The following is a 16,573-nucleotide window of genomic DNA, read 5'->3' as shown; positions in this document are numbered from 1 at the left end:
CATCCCTCTGAAAACTTCAACAACAAAATCCTCAGCTGCCTCAAGAGTCAAAACCCAGAAAACCCAAGTGATTAGAAGGTATTTGTTGCTTTTTTTGATGAAGCTCCTAGCTTCAACCTGATGTGGATCAAGTAATAGATAATTTTAATTATATTTAAATAAACAGGTTCAAATGAAAAATAATCCCAGGAACAACCTTATCAATATTTCCTCTGATTTCAGTGTTTTTTTCCCAGGGAAAAGTCAAACTGAAATAATAATTTAATTGTCCAACTGTTTTGCATTCCAGTCATCCCTCAAAAGTAGAATGAAATTTTTTGGATGAAGTATATGTTAAAAATACATATTCAAGGATATGAACAATCTGTTTATTTCCAGTTCATATGATAATATGATCTAGCAGTCCTCCTCACGGTATGACGTAAAAAATGTTGCTCCATGATTTTCTTAAAAGATAAAATATTTCACCAAGACAAACTGTAAAAAGTCAAGAGTTTCCTTTTAAAAAAGCTGATGTCAGTTTACAGAGGAAGGTTGCTTTTTTTTCCAGAATACTGATCTAAATGTGTTATTTAATTTTGTTTGTGTACACATTCATCTCTACGTTAACTTGATCAGTTGCAATATCTCATAAACATACAGTTGTTGTGTCTTTCAGTCCTGTTTCTTACCAAATGACAAATCACATGATCAGTAAAATCTGAATCATCCTGATATTTTGCACTTCTGGCCAGATAATTTTCAGATACTCATTTTGATATACTCAGGATGAGAAGTTTTAGTACTGAATTGTTAACACTTGAGGCACAGGAACAAATGTAAGAAAGATTTTCTTTGTAGGAGTTTTCAAACTTGGCTACACACGCAAAATTATCAGGCAGATATGAGATTTTGGCTTCTTCAATTTCAATTTTAAGAAGAGATCACCCTTCTGAAATAGCTGATTACTTTTCATTCTGCATTGTTTCCTTACCCAATTTGTGGCCTTGAGCTTGTTTGTGTGTGCCTGTTTAATTACTCGTTTCAAGTGCATAGGCTCTTAGTAATGGACTAACAGAAAATTACACTCTCAGACATTACTGCAAGTTTTCATTATTATCAAATTCAGCAATATAGAATATAAGAATCTGTGCTGATTCATCAAATATTCAGCTGTGTAGGGTGATAACATCAGTGACTATAGAAGCGAGAATATTGAAATACTGGAATATTGGGAACATACAATTTCCTTATCATTTGAAGGAGAAAACACATTCCTCACAAAGCTTGGAAGTCTTGGAAATGTCTTTTATGGACTTCATAAGACGTTTTAAAATTGCCTTATATTTTCTTGCTTTCCATAATTTGTAGTAACAGAAAGATAAATATTTCCCAGATTTAATCTCCTTTAAACAAAATCCTTAGTTATAGCTGTGAATATATTGTTATCTTTTTAGCACATTTAGAATAGTCTTGCTTTCTTTTTACTACACTTATTATTTGATTCATATTTGGTTAGAAAATGAAAATTCTTTTCAATTAAAAAAACCCTCCTCTACACATGCTAAGTAAACCTCTTCCTATTAGGAATTCTCAAAGCTCATACCTCTAACTGAAGTTTCCTGTAGTTCACTAGTCTGGATAGGTAAGAGGGTGCAATGTCTCTATTAGAGATGCTGATAGACTAGATATTACTAAAATTTTAGCCTTTTTAATGGGAGGCCAGTGAAGCTTAGGAACAGAGGGTTTCTCTTCTATTATTCCTGTATTCCCTTGAATAATAGTTGTTTTTTTTTCCCTCACCTATGGTTAAGTTGCCATAGTATCTGGTTTCTTCAGAACTTTGAATATGGTGTTAAACCTTTTAGGTAAATACAACTAATAATATAGGAACTCATTATCACTTCTTCGATGTTTTCACTGTTGAAGCACATGTGAAGTGTGGGCAACCCATCACAATTTTCTTTGCTTTCACAGACATGAGGGAAAAGACCATTAAATAGTAACATGAATTACAGTAACTCACTAAAAAAAAAAAAAAAAAAAGAAAAATAACCCCCAAACATTGGATTGTTAAATTATGATGACACAGTCCACTATTCAGTCTTTAATTTGTGCAGAAATCATATTTCATAGGAATATATATGAGACATAAGTTCCCCTGATGGCAATGGTGGTTTTCATTTATGTTATTTGGCTAAGGAGAATTATAGAATCATAGAAAGTCAGGTTGGAAGAGACTTCAAGGATCATCTGGTCCAACCCTTCTAATAGTATAGTTTATATGATATGTCTCAGAACCCCATCAAGCTGAGACTTAAAACTTTCCAAAGTGGGGGAATCCACCACTTCCCCTGGGTACCATTCCAATGTCTGAGTGTCCTCATAGTGAAAAATTTTCCTCTTTTGTTCAAATGGAATCTCCCCAGGAGCAACTTCTGCCCATTGTCCCTTGTCTTGTTGGTTTGACTCCTTGTAAACTCCCTGTTTACAAGTGACTCCTTGTAAAATCCCTATGTCTGTCTTTGTAGTTGCCCTTTAAGTATTGGAACATCATAATAAGGCCTCTTCTCAAGACTGAATAGACCTGGTTTTCTCAGCCTCTCCTCATATGTCCAGTGCTCTATTCCTCTGATCATCCAGATAGCTCTTCTCTGGACCCTCTCCATCCCATCCTCATCCTTTTTTTACAGTGGAGACCAAAACTGGATGCAATACTCCAGGTGTGGTTTGACAAGTGACGAGTACAGTGAGATGATAACTCCTTTTTCTCTGCTGGTGATGGTCTTGTTGATGCAACCCAGCATCCTGTTGGCTTTCTCTGCAGCTGCATCACTCTGTTCACTCATGATGAGCCTGTTGTCCCTCAACAGTCCCAGTCTGAACTGCACTCCTGGGTTATGTTATCCCAGGTGCAAGACCTTGCAGTTCTCTATGTTATGACAAGGTTAGCTATTTTTTTTATTATTTTGGGGTTTTTTCCTGAAGGCTATGAAAAAAAAAATCTAGTTATTTGATACAGTTTGGTTAGGTGTTGTGTCTTGTTTTTTAATTATTTTTACAAGGTGACAGTGAAATTGACCAAAAGGTAATTTTACTGCTGACGAGTAAAAGCATATTCTGTTCTTTATTAGTCAGTCTGTGTTGCTGGTATCTGGCTTCAAAAGAGACAAAAGGACACTACATCCAAGCACTGCAGCATCACATTATACGAGCAAAGGTGGAGAGTTCAGTCAGCAGCACTCTGCAGGATGGAGACCAATGACTGTTGACAAAAAATAATGTGTCAAAAGAACAGAGAGGTGGAAGGGCAGGGTTCAGACAAAGCCTGGAGAAAGAAGATTTTAGTAGATAGGCAATTAATTTCTTGAGCAAGGCTTAGGCCAATGCAGGGTTTTTTGCTTACATGCACATTTCAGAATTCATGTACCTAAAACAGAAGAAAGCTGTTTAAAAATTCTAATTCAAAAGAGCAAAAAATGTATCAATTTAAAATAAAAATTACCAGTTCTCTGACATTAAGTGCTAAACGGAGTTTTTTTCTTTTTCAGGATCTTCTCTGCTCTTTAATAATAAAATACTCAGGGTGGAATTAATTTATTTGTTTCCTTGCCAGTCCTCCTTGTTCGCGTGAATGCTTCATTCATTATTTATGTGAATTAATACCCAATGGTTCCCATATGGCTAGAGGGGATGAGGGCTGATAGTAGCAATTCTGTTAGGTGTTGTAGGTAAGTTTGGTCCTGCAAATGTAAAGCCAAGTACAATTATGAGGAATGATTATATGACATTTCAGCTCTTCAAACAAGACATTACTTTTGGCTTTGTACCCTTTATACCAGCTCTATAATAGTCAAATACTTGAAAAGAAATTATTCTTTTTTTTTTTCCTTAACTTGGAAAATATTTCACCAGTTTTCAAGCATGAATTATCAGTGGCCCTGCTGTTTTCAGGAATTCATCTCAGAGATATCTTAATTACACCTCCTACACAGTATTGTTTCCAACAAAAAAATTGAGCAAGCATATTTCCAAATATGATGTACTCTTATCATACTCGTATTTTTCTTCTGTGGTTCTGGTCATTAAAGTACTTATGCCTTGTCAATTTAAATTTTGTAAGTATAATAAATGATTGCTATCACTTTTTTGAGCAATAACTATGTCATTATGTCATCAGAAGTAGTATCTACATGTAGTGTATCTACATCATCAGAAGTAGAATATCTCCATCCCTGGAGATATTTCAAAAGAGACTGGATGTGGCACTCAGTGCCATGGGCTGGGAACTGCAGCAGTAGTGGATCAAGGGTTGGACTTGATGATCTCTGAGGTCCCTTCCAACCCAGCCAATTCTATGATTCTATGATTATGTAGATCATCAAACTAAGAATCAACCCCTCAGAAAAACATCCACTTTCTCAAAAACAATTACAATTGTTGTTGTTCTTCTTTTACCTAATGTAATTAATATTTTGAATTCTTCTTTCTAAATAATAATGTGGAATAAAACCAAATATACTGATGAGGTCAGACCTACAGGTCTTTTACTTGCTGTTTATACAATTAAATGTTCAAAAGAACCAGAGTTCAGCTATGTTTTGAGTGTACCCTTCACAAAACTGTGGGAATGTGAGATCTACAAAGTATGGAAGAGGATTATCTGTCACCTGTTCAATAATATCAGAGGTGTGTCATGGTGTCACGGTCAGAAATGTGTGGCTTACAAATGTGGCTACCTATGTAAGGGGTTTTTTGTTGTTTTTTTTTTCTTTAATTTATGACTTTCTAGCTCATATTGTATCCCATCCCTCTGATCTATTCTCTGGTGTAATAAGACCCAAATAGGGTTACTGAACATTTTGTTCAGTGTGTCACAATTCATCTAAATAAAGATTGACAGGACTGGGATTATTGATACTTTTTTGTAAATTTTTTCAAACAGGACCTACAGGAGTTATTAGCTCGACACTTCAGTCAACTATTTGGGCCAAATAATTTCAATAATATTAAATACAAACTTTATTAATATATTAATAACAACAATGACAATAATTGCTGCAAGTGCTGAAAAATAATATTAGCAAAATAGCAATAATGATAAATTAATATATACCTCATACAGTTTAACAGGTTTGCAACAGGAATAATGGAATCAGCAAAGTCTCTTCATCATTTAAGCAAACATCAGCACAGTAAACGTCCTCATAAACAAAACTAAGCTGTGTAATTTATATAGATTATTTTTTGTTCTGTGACAGCATTTAAAATCTTCAATCCTATACCATGTACCTAATGAGCAAGACATTAAATATACAAGAATAGAAAAAGACAGTCCCTGGCCATAAAAATAAGCTTAGGAGAAGAAATAAACAAAACAAAAGAACAACAGAACCCCTAAGTAAGTAGAACCAGACAAAGGAATATGTGATGATAAACAAGTGGCCTTGGTCAGTATGATAAGCTCTGCACAAGCAGTCTGTGATTTTCATTCTTTCCTTGTTGCTTTTTCTTTTTTTTTTAAGCTGCAGCTCTTGCATTTGTTGTTGAGGCAGCAAATATCTCATTTGGAGACTTCAGAGACTTTGAAAACACAACCTGATTTTTCTAGCTTTTCTCCTTTTCATTAAAATTGTTACTGTCACATTTATTTCCAGAGCAGTTTATTCTAAATTGCTACTGTGAACATTTCGGATTCTGTCTCCCTGCAATCTGGTCAAAGACAACTGAAATCTGATTTTCATGAGGTGCTGCAGCAGGTCACTTTGAGGTATTACTCTTTTCAGCTTCTGAAACAATAAGATATTTTCTGTATTCTTAAGTTTTTTCAATCTTTGCATGTCATGAATCACAAAAAGAAACTTGAAGGAAAAGGTACATTGAATTTGAGTGTAAGGCACAGTCCAATTATTTCTGCAAGTATGTATCCTCAAAACGTTGTGTCAACAAATGACTGAAGGAATGATTGGTAATAACATCTAAAATCTTCTCAGGTTAACAGTTCAAACCAACAAGAATTCAATAGTGATGTAAGTTGTTAATTACTGAAGGTCTTTTCATTTCAAGAAAGCAGTTTTCTTTATCTGCTGTTGAAGATAAGTGGCTTCATTAAAAAAAAATAATAAAAAAACCCCAAAAAAAACAGAAATCCCCCCCAAAAATAATCCCAAATCAAGCCCAAATCAACAAAAAACACTCCCCATCTTTAAAAGTGGTAGTAGTGCTAGTGGAGGCCACAGTGTACAGATGTCCACAGTGTGGGACTCCAGAGCTGTCCCAGCTCTCAAGTTCAGCTTTCTGTACCAACAATGTGGTGACTGAATATCCAAGGGATGGTTTGGGATAGCACTACATCTTGGGCCTAGCTTTCTGCTGTGTAGGATGGGTAGAGTACAGCAATATTCCTGTATGATCCAGCCTTTCTTCTCCTGGTGGCTGAGCAAATACATGTGATACACAGGCTGATCATACTGTCATGGGAAGTAATCTTGCCTTGACAGGATGGTGGCATGCTGAAGATTCATTCAGGGGTATCCACTGCTGAATAGACTTGTAATTTTTTTTATTGGAAAAGACCTTCAAGATTATCAAGTTCAACCATTAACCTAACACTGCCATCTACCACTGAACCCTGTCCCTTAGCACCACATCTGGAGATCCTTTAAATGTCTCCAAGGATGGTGACTCAATGACTCCCTTGACAGTCTGTCCTAGCACCTGACAACAATTTTGATGAAGATATTTTTTCTAGTATCGAAACTAAATCTCCTCTGGTGCAGCTTGAGGTCATTTCCTCTTATACTGTTTGTTACTTGGCTATAACACTTTTAGATTTTTTTTTCTCCTTCCCCCATATATTTGAAGTAGCTGTATCTTTGCCTCTTAAAATGCTGAAATGATTTTGTGCATGTGCTTACCTGAGAATATAGAGATACATATAAGAAGGACACATATATTCAGTGCAAAGTTCTAACAACTAATAGTTTGTTTACTTTCAGGTTTGCAGTTCTCCCAAAATTTCAGTTTGAAATTTTGACACTGAAAAACTCCATGAGAACTTTGCTGTTTGCTTAAAAAAAAAAAATCAATATTTCTATCATTAATATATTGCACAGAATATTGATCTCCATTGGAATTTTCATTACTGGTTGTTACTACATCATCACTTTCTCGATACCTATGGAAACTTTGCACAGGTTTTTGTGTGACTTTTGTATTTCAAATTGGATTTTTGCAGGCCAGAATTTCAACAGCTGAATATTTTTTTCTTGAGTTTAACCAATTTCAGTAACATGCCTTCTTCAAACCAGTAAACAAACCCCATATTTTATGCTTTTTCTTTCTTCCTCTCTTACCTTATCACTGCCTTTACTGCCTTTGGAAAAAAACCCTGATTTTACTTCAACTTCAGTGAGAGGTTTTGTGGGGGTTTTTTTCTGCTCTAGCAGGAAAGAAATATCCAATACAGACCAAAGACCACATGAGCAGTTCCAAAAGGTAGGGAAAACCTTTGTTTCATTAAAGAACTCACAGGAATGATGACCAGGACATTGACCCCGTTTTTTTACATTTTAGGAAACAACTTTAGAAAGCACTTATGAGGGAGGGGTGATATGTCATTAAGCTTGCATGACAGGAAGGTCTATATGCTGACAAAGAGTAATGTGCTTCAGTCTCCTACTCTTTGCCATCACTCTTTTTATGTGTTTTATTATTTTGAAATTGAAATACTGACAGGAGATATATTCAATTTTGTTACATTAAAGACAGTTACTATGTGATTTTGTTTGTATTTTGGTTGTAGCAATGTTGAGAACTGATTTTTTTTTTTTTTAATGTTCTCTACGGAGTTTCCAGAAATGAAATATTACAGGAGATGAGTGGATGTTATTTCAGCACAGATTTCACTGCTGAGCTGAAGAAATTCACTCTTCTGAGTTGAAAGAATGTAAGATACACAGAAACATCAAAATAGGAGAGAAATAGGCAGGAACAGATCCTTTTATACAAAAATAAGGATTTAGAAAGTGATTGTGGAAGGAAGCTAGAGTGAGCTTCAGGTAATGGAGTGATATCATGGAGAATGGACATGAAAAAAAGGCTTCTAGCTATAAAATGTGAGGACTTAAGGGAAGGAAAGAAGAGGAAAGGAAAGGAAAGGAAAGGAAAGGAAAGGAAAGGAAAGGAAAGGAAAGGAAAGGAAAGGAAAGGAAAGGAAAGGAAAGGAAAGGAAAGGAAAGGAAAGGAAAGGAAAGGAAAGGAAAGGAAAGGAAAGGAAAGGAAAGGAAAGGAAAGGAAAGGAAAGGAAAGGAAAGGAAAGGAAAGGAAAGGAAAGGAAAGACTTGAGTTAGAAAAAATAAGTCTGCAGGGGAAGAAAGTACTTAAATGTTGACCAAAGATTAACAATAGGGGAGTTAAGCTAAATATGGACTTGGGTAGTAATTGAGAAAAAGATTCACAATATACCTTTTCTTCTATTTTCTCTGTCTCTTATACTCTATTCACACTTACTCTGTCAATTTTTGCTTGGAAAGGATAAGAGAGATTTCATGTGATCTTTGAGCTTTCATTACTGATATTATTTGGAAAACACTCAAATATTAAAACAAGGGTCTCCAGTACAAGGGGAAGTAGTGAATACCAGCACTGACTCAACAAAGTGCTGAAATTAAGACAGGGTGAAATAGGAAGTAAATTGGAAAGGAAGGTGCCTCCATAAACTAGGAAAGCTTAAGTCAACTCTAACAGATTTAATCTTTCAGACATGAAAGAAATCTGTGTAAGTCTTCCCAGTTTAAAACTACCTGTGTATCTCCCTAACTTAGGGAGGCTGGGGGTTCGGGTGGTGGCAGCAGAGTTCAAATTTATAAACTGATTAACATATTTTATGGGGGGGGTGGTGGTGGTGTTTGTTTGGTTTGGTTTGGTTTTTTCCCCAGTAATTTCATTTGTGCAGACATGTGCAGCTTCATTTTCAAAGGCACTGGCCAGATGCTTGTCAGGCTTATTTAATTGCCTGAGCATCAAGTCTTCAGCCAGGAAGTCATATACAACTGCATACACTATTTCCTATCCCTGGCAAGAACATGGATGGAAAACTACCAGTTTCCATTAATCATTCATAAACTGTTCACCTCAGTCATCAGTCAGACATATACATGCAAGGCAATTGCAAGGAGTTAATTCATGTACCTTATTTGATTAACCATGCTAAATGTGATAATATCAGGTCTCCATGAGACAAGTTTTGGATCCTCTTCGTATTCACCTACCAGTGTTTGAGACTTTGGGCAAGAGGAATTTTCAAGCCTTCAGCAAGACAAGCTAGAAGTATGGCTCCATTAACCTTCTTTGCTGGCCAGACATAAGATATGTTGCATATTTATATTTATATATAAAAACATTTTCCGATACTTCTAGAGAAAAAAATAGTAACCTCTCTCACCCATCTGATTTACCCCTTCAACAAGTTTGTAGAAACAGGTTCCCAGTGAATAGGAAATTGCAAATGTCAAATTTCCTGAATCTTCAGAAAATAACTTGGAAAGAAAGTTATATTGTAACATATTGAATCAAACTAGATTACACTTAATAACTGTAAGTGAAAACCACATCCTTATTTCTTAAAAGGAATTTACTTGGATCACATCAAAGTTGCAATCCTAAATGAAGATTGATCTCTGTAACGGTGATCCCTTTACTGCTTTTCATGCTTTAATCCCATAAGCTACGAACATTCAGGAAACAGATCAACTGCATGGCTACATTTTACCTGGTTATTCTTACTTATATGATCTTTATTTCTGCAGGACAGCAGGTTGCCCATAATTTTATCAAGGATGAAAATATGAAACAGGTAAAACCAGGAGATGAAGGCTAAGTTTTTTAAAATAGAATGACCTCTTTAGTTCTCATAATGCATTTCTTTCCTTCTGTTTAAACAGCTTACTACCCTTCAAGTTAGGAAATTAAGTGGTCGACAGATGAATCATACCGCTTGCAGGTACTAGGAATATATACACAGGAGACATGAGATTATTAAAACGTCTGCATGCTACTTATTCCTCTGAAAAGAATGAAAAAAAATCTGCTCAGATACATTGGTGGTTTTCAGAAAGCCCAGATTAATTAATAAAGACTAATCATTTACTGTATATGCAAAATTCTAAAACGTAGGTTTGAATTTTCATATAGTGCTTTTATTCCTGCAGTAAAACAGGTGGACTGTCTGCCTTGGAGATACCAAAATACAGTGGATATATACTCTAGAGATGTCAGATTATTAAAACCACTGAGAGTGATGAGCCTGAAGCCATGGTCATGGCAGTTGTCAGGTGCGTCTTCATGAGCCTTTGAACTCTGCTTCTCTCAGCTATACCGCTGCTTTTCCTCCTGTTTTTACATCATTGCAGTCAGTTACCTTAGAACTTTTAATTTTCTTCTGCTCTACAATCATTTCCCCTTTGTCTATGCTTCTCTGTTCTTTTGATTGGTTTTTTCCCTCTCTGCTTAACATTTTGCACACTTTAATGCTGGAAAAACAAAACCTTGACATGATATTCTACTACGCACCTACATTCATGACTAATGAAACAAAAGGAAAAAAAAAGAATATATTATCTTTTTGCTTACTACATTTCTATGAACATGGAAAGTGATGTGAATTAGACCTAAGGGGTTTTTTTATTTGTTTAGGTTTGGGGTTTTTTGGTTGTTTGTTGTGGTAGGATGATTACTTTTTAGAAAATTTCAACGTTTTTAGGAAAATTTTAGTAGAATTGAACATGTGTGCAAGACTGTGTGTATGCACACATATAAGACAATGGAGTTTAAAGGTGCAGTATCATACAAAACAATATGGGCTGATCATTAACCAAAGCCTAATTGCAAGATGAGAATATTCAACATTTTACATCTTGAAGAAATGGCTATCCTTGTAAAGAATCTTTTAATCCTACCCTATGGGTGAGATCCCTTTTTTGCTCAACCCAAATTAAAACTTTCCTGATGCTGGCAGGTTGGTAGTCCCCAGGGAAATCCTACCACTGTGCAGATGCATTATCCTTCCCCTTCATGCCTACTGGGGCTGTTGCTGTGCTAGGACTGGTACCAGTTTAAAAAAGGAAGGAAATAAGTCTCAGAAAGATTTTAGTGAAGGCCATATATTTCTGGTGGGAATAGATCTCACTCCCCCCTAAGTGAGAGCCACACAGACCCCTCACCCTTTCATGCTTTTTGTGCAATTACAATCTATGTAAAACACAGAGGTGAAAAGGAGAGAAAACTCAGTTGATAGTACATGGAGCCAGATGAAGGCAAATTTAGTCTTCTGCTAGCTACAGTGACAGATAAAATGCACTTCCCAGATCTTTATGCATGTCTAGTGTAAAGAACACAAAAGACTTTTTATCTGCTTTCCATAGTGGAGTGGTTCAGTTTGATGTTAAAACATCTAAAAACAATTAATATTTTTGTTTCCAATGGGAAAAAAAATGTATTTTTTCTGGATTTTAAGTGGTTGTCAACAGTAACAAGCATTTTTGCAACTGAGACAGAAAGCATTTATCTTCTCAAAAGTGGTGCCTGGTGCATCTATTGTGCTATAGTTGTGACAATGACTTAAAAAAGGCCTTGTGATTCTAGAAGACAAGCAAAAGAGATAAAAAAAATTCCTGAGAGACCAAATATCAGAAAAACAATCCCTTAGTCAGGTAAGTATCTTCAGACTTTTCTGATTCTCAAATATATTGATATTTATTCTTGGGATCAATTATTTATGCAAAAAATTCAGTTGAAAACATCCAAGACACATTAGTCAACAAAATTTTAGCTGCTTTTAGAACTTCTGTGAGTTGAAGTCATAATTCCCCACCTGACAACAACAGATGCTTTAGTGTCTGTGAAGTTTTCTCACCTTAGCTAGGATTTGTTATGTTGCACAGACTCATGTTCATAAAACCATTTCTGGAGGTTTTCAGAACATCAAAACAAAGTCAAAGCTTTTCTCTTCCTTCCTTTTCTCCCTTCCCCTCTCCCTCCCTCCCTCCCAGTTTCTTTTTGCTCTTTTTTTTTTTTTTTTTTTAATTTTACTCCCTCTTTTCCTGTCTTCTTTCCCCCCTCCCCCCCTATTTTTCTATATTTCTTGCTTTTTCTTTTTCCTTTCTTTCTCCCTTGCTTCCTGACTTCCTCCTCCCCACAACGTAAGAAAAAAGAATGCACCCAGGTAAGTGACTGCAATGGCATTTGGGTCCATTTTTATTTTGTCAGCTAAGTCAACTCATACCATACCTTAGAAATACTCTCCAAAGGACTGAAATTTTTTTTCCTGTAAAGCAGTATAACTACTATGGATACATCCAGAGCTCATACTGTGGTCATATAACAGATATATTGTGGTCTACTAATGTCTAGGAAACTGGGTAGAGGTATTTTTTGAGCCAGGGATCCCTCAAAGTGCAGCTGCTGTAATGAGAGTATGTAAAACTTTTCTGTTCAATCTAACTTTATTAGTAGCCATATGCTCCTAACTGGGAAAATCTATTGCCCAAATTAATAACCTTGAGTTCCTAGCAACAAATCTCTACACAACACCTAGCAGGGCATCTTTAGCTAACTTTAAATAGAGCTCTTTATCGCTCACCTCTACAACTGACATAAATCTAAAATTGTCTTTAAATCCTTGTGATACTTGCCAATTGTACTAAAGCAGTAATTGATCACTGTAAAATCTTACTGATAAAAATGCACACTGCTCTTTTAATACAGCTGCTATATGACTGTTATTAGCCAAAGGCATAGAGCTTTTCCAGTAAGAAAGGCTTGTCTTGTAAGACCAAAGCGATACTGATGGCCCATGAGAGATACCTTTGCACTACTCCCAGAATACCATCCTGAGAGAGACTGAAATACCCATACAGATTTAAATGAGGGCTTATAATATTTTTAATAGCTCACAGCTTACTTGTTTTTTATTTTTGGTAGGATGATTTCAATTGTTTGTTGGTTTGTTTGTTTGTTTTTTTTCCTTCTCCTATTTTTCATTTTGAATATATAGTAGATTTTAGTTTATGGAAGCTTATTTAAAACATAATGCACTATTGTATTTTGGTACCTCTGTTCACAATAGTTCTCTAATATTCTCAAATACTTAGTAGAATGTCTGTCTGCCTGTAATATGAATGGCTTAACATTTCTCATAAAGTATGGAATGGGCTTCACTGCTGGAATACCATAAAAAAGTGTTTAGTGTTATGGAAAAAGGCTCTGGGACCTTGGATGTCAGTTCTAGGGGAGATGAATTTATAGGTAGAATAATCTTTCTCCTGGAACTGACATTCTGAGTCTTAGAGGCTTTCTCTGCAACACTGAGGATTTTCACTTTTTTTCTTGCATTTCCAACAAGATAATGTACAGAGCATGTAAGATTTTGAGCAATCTCACACTCATAGTAATGATGACAAAATTTGGCCTAGAAACTGCCCACCCCCACCCTGTGATACTAATGAATAATTTGCTTACAAAATCAGGAAGCAGCTTTTTGCAATGAAAAGCAAAAGAGATCAGAGTTCAATATCTAAGAGTCACATTTGCTTTTTATTGAATCCTCTTCTGTGTGATCAGAATGAGACCTGAAAACGCAGCTGCAAAGACTCCAAACATTTAAATTCCACCCCCCCCAACACATCCTTATTTTTACATCTTTGCATTTCACTTATTGCAATAGTTTTCTTATCATCACCTAAGCTTCCCAAATAAATTGCCAAAAACTGCACTTTTTTTTTTTTTTTCCCTCAGAAAGTACTGTGAATTTGCTGAGTCCTCTTTCTTAAACACAGCTGTCAATATAAGTCTACAGGAGTTCACCATTGATTTGAATGGAAACTTGGCTTGGTCTCACTGATTTGCAGTAACCTGACCACCTCAGACCAACCAATGCTGATTGCTTCGCTCAAACAAAGAGTACAGTCCACATAACAACCTCTTTTTTTTCTCCACAGATACTCTGGAAATCTAATATATGTGTCCTTATACATTTTCAGTTCAGTGGTAAATCCCTTCAGGAAATTTATTATTGGACAATTACATTCTGAAAACAATTAAAGATGGAAAGTGAAAAGCTAATTTTGTACAGAAATTTTCAGAATTTACAAACAAGTCCAGCCAAAATCTCAGTTCTTATAAAATCCTTAACTATTTTACTAGTTGTAATGTCTCTCTTCAAGCACATAACTCTAAAAAAGTACATCTTTCAGTCTTATAGCTGAATAATAAACATGCTGACTCCACAGATTATTTAGAGAAATCACCTGGAGTGACTTCTGTAATAATTCAGTTGTTAGAAAACAGAGTTTGAATCATATTAAAGCATTTGAACTCAGTTATAACAAGCAGCAATACTTAGGCATACTACATTTATAATAACAATAACAATAACAATAACAATAATAAATCTTTTGACCCTGATTTACCATACATAAACTGGTGTTTTAAAGGTGACTTTGTGGTGGAATAAATAATGTTTAAAAACTCTGCCTCCCATTTAAAGGATACAACTATCCAGCAAAATGCTGAGAAAAATTATGTGATATGAAGCGTCCACCTTCCATAGTTTAATCAGCTTGTTTTTTTCTTTTCTTTTCAAATTTTTCTGCCAAGATGGAATATTGAGTTTATAATATTTAATATATAGTCACATCAGCCAGAGTTTGCAATAAATACAGATTTTAAAATATCACGTGTAGATTAATAAGAATGTACTATTAAAAATTATTAAGACATTATATTCATCAGCATCATTCTGTCTTTGTGCAAATGAATATGTGAATCATTCCTTTCAGATAACTAGTCAAATGAGTGCAAAAAATAACTTCCAAGTCATCACTAAACAATGCTGCAGGTGTTAGCTGAAGTGGTATTTATTTCAGGGAAGTAACTAAAAGTAAAAGCTTTTTCCAGGTACTATGGCATATTTTTCTAGGCCGAAAAGAAATATTTAAAATTTTATTATTATTTTTAAAGATTTTTTGATGCTGTCTCTGCTACTGCTGTTGTATACTTCATTAAAAGCAAAGAATCTAATTGTCTCAAAATCTAAGCTCTTTTAAACATTTTTGTGGAAATTTTTCATAGAACTTTCTATGATTTCAGAAATAATTTGAATACCACATTTCCCCCACCCCAATTTTTTTTTTTTTTTTTTAATGATCAGAGAAGAAGATGTTGATAAAGACTTCGTAGCAGTTGAAAGCTGATCATACCTTTTCCTAACAGACTGGCAGACAGCAGTAAGAGTAAAACCTCCTTTACATACATAAATTTGTTGGATTATCAGTATAGTTTAAGTTCAAATGCTAAAGTCATCCTCCACATAATGCTTTTGAAGTCACCTAAAACATGATCAAGTTTTAGCAATAGTGGTTACAGAAGCAGCTGTGCTTTGATCTCACAGCTTTTCATTACTGGGATGTTCACAGTGTTTAGTGTGCCCGTAGCATGGCGCCAGATAGAAAGTACCACTCCCCCACCCAGCACACTCCAAAGTTTTGTCTTTTGTACTGGGGCAGTTCTATTAACTTCAATGAAACTGGTGTAACTAAAAAGAGAAGCACACAGTTGCTTCTGCCTATCCTTGTTGGGTATATTTATCTGTGCCTGTAAAAAACATTACATAAAAATGTACAGCCTGCCAAATGGGGGATATAGAGTGTCAGTTTAACACAGTACTTTGCACTACATATTCCTCCCCCCACACCACCCCCACTTTCTTATTTAGGTCACAATCACTAGACTTGGATTCAAGATAAGAAAGAGATTTTACTGGAAGCAATGCCTGTTTTCCAGCAGACTCTGTGAGTAATTGTGTGGGTAACATTCAGGTTGCCTGTGGGTCACTCTCACAATGAGACTGATGATGAGAAATCTACCTCTCTCCTTGCGTGTCACTTCCTTTTAATTCACTTTGATTCAGGGAATGTATATTTTTTTCTAAACTAGCTATGAATAAAAATAAGCTCCTGTAAATCCATTTACTGAAAGTGTACAGAAACAGACCTGTTGTAAGACAGTGTAGGAATACGTGTAGTACACTACTAATGTACAGGTTTTATGAAGCTTAAGATATCCTCTACTTTTGATGTCTCTCCCCAGAATTTTGGTTTGATGTGTACAGCAGTGGTAAAATGTACACACTTTTTACTTTGATCATATGTAGGCACACATTTATTTTAGATGAATAAAATTAAAGTTATTTTCCTTATAAAAAGGCCTTGCATTATGGTGTAAAAGCTGTAATTTGAAAAGGTCATAATCCTATATTTGGAATCACTGAAATGTTAGTGGATAAAACTCATTTTTCATCCCTGAAGTTTTCATTTGTTGCTTTCAATAATAGTATTTGCATTTCCATTATGATGGAAAAAAAAGTTGTTTCTTTTAGTAAAGGACAGAGATAGGAAGCCAGATAATTGCTATGTGCTTGTGCTCAACAAAGAGGGACAATAGCAAAATGTAATCTTTTTGCACCAAACAAAATTTGTGGGGGATACTGTTGTCAGGAGGAAGATGCAGTGTGGTTTCTGTATTTGCTTTTGACACC

Source organism: Calypte anna, chromosome 1 (assembly GCF_003957555.1).
Source record: "Calypte anna isolate BGI_N300 chromosome 1, bCalAnn1_v1.p, whole genome shotgun sequence".
Classification (NCBI taxonomy): Eukaryota; Metazoa; Chordata; class Aves; order Apodiformes; family Trochilidae; genus Calypte; species Calypte anna.
Note: the sequence above shows the minus strand (reverse complement) of the source record.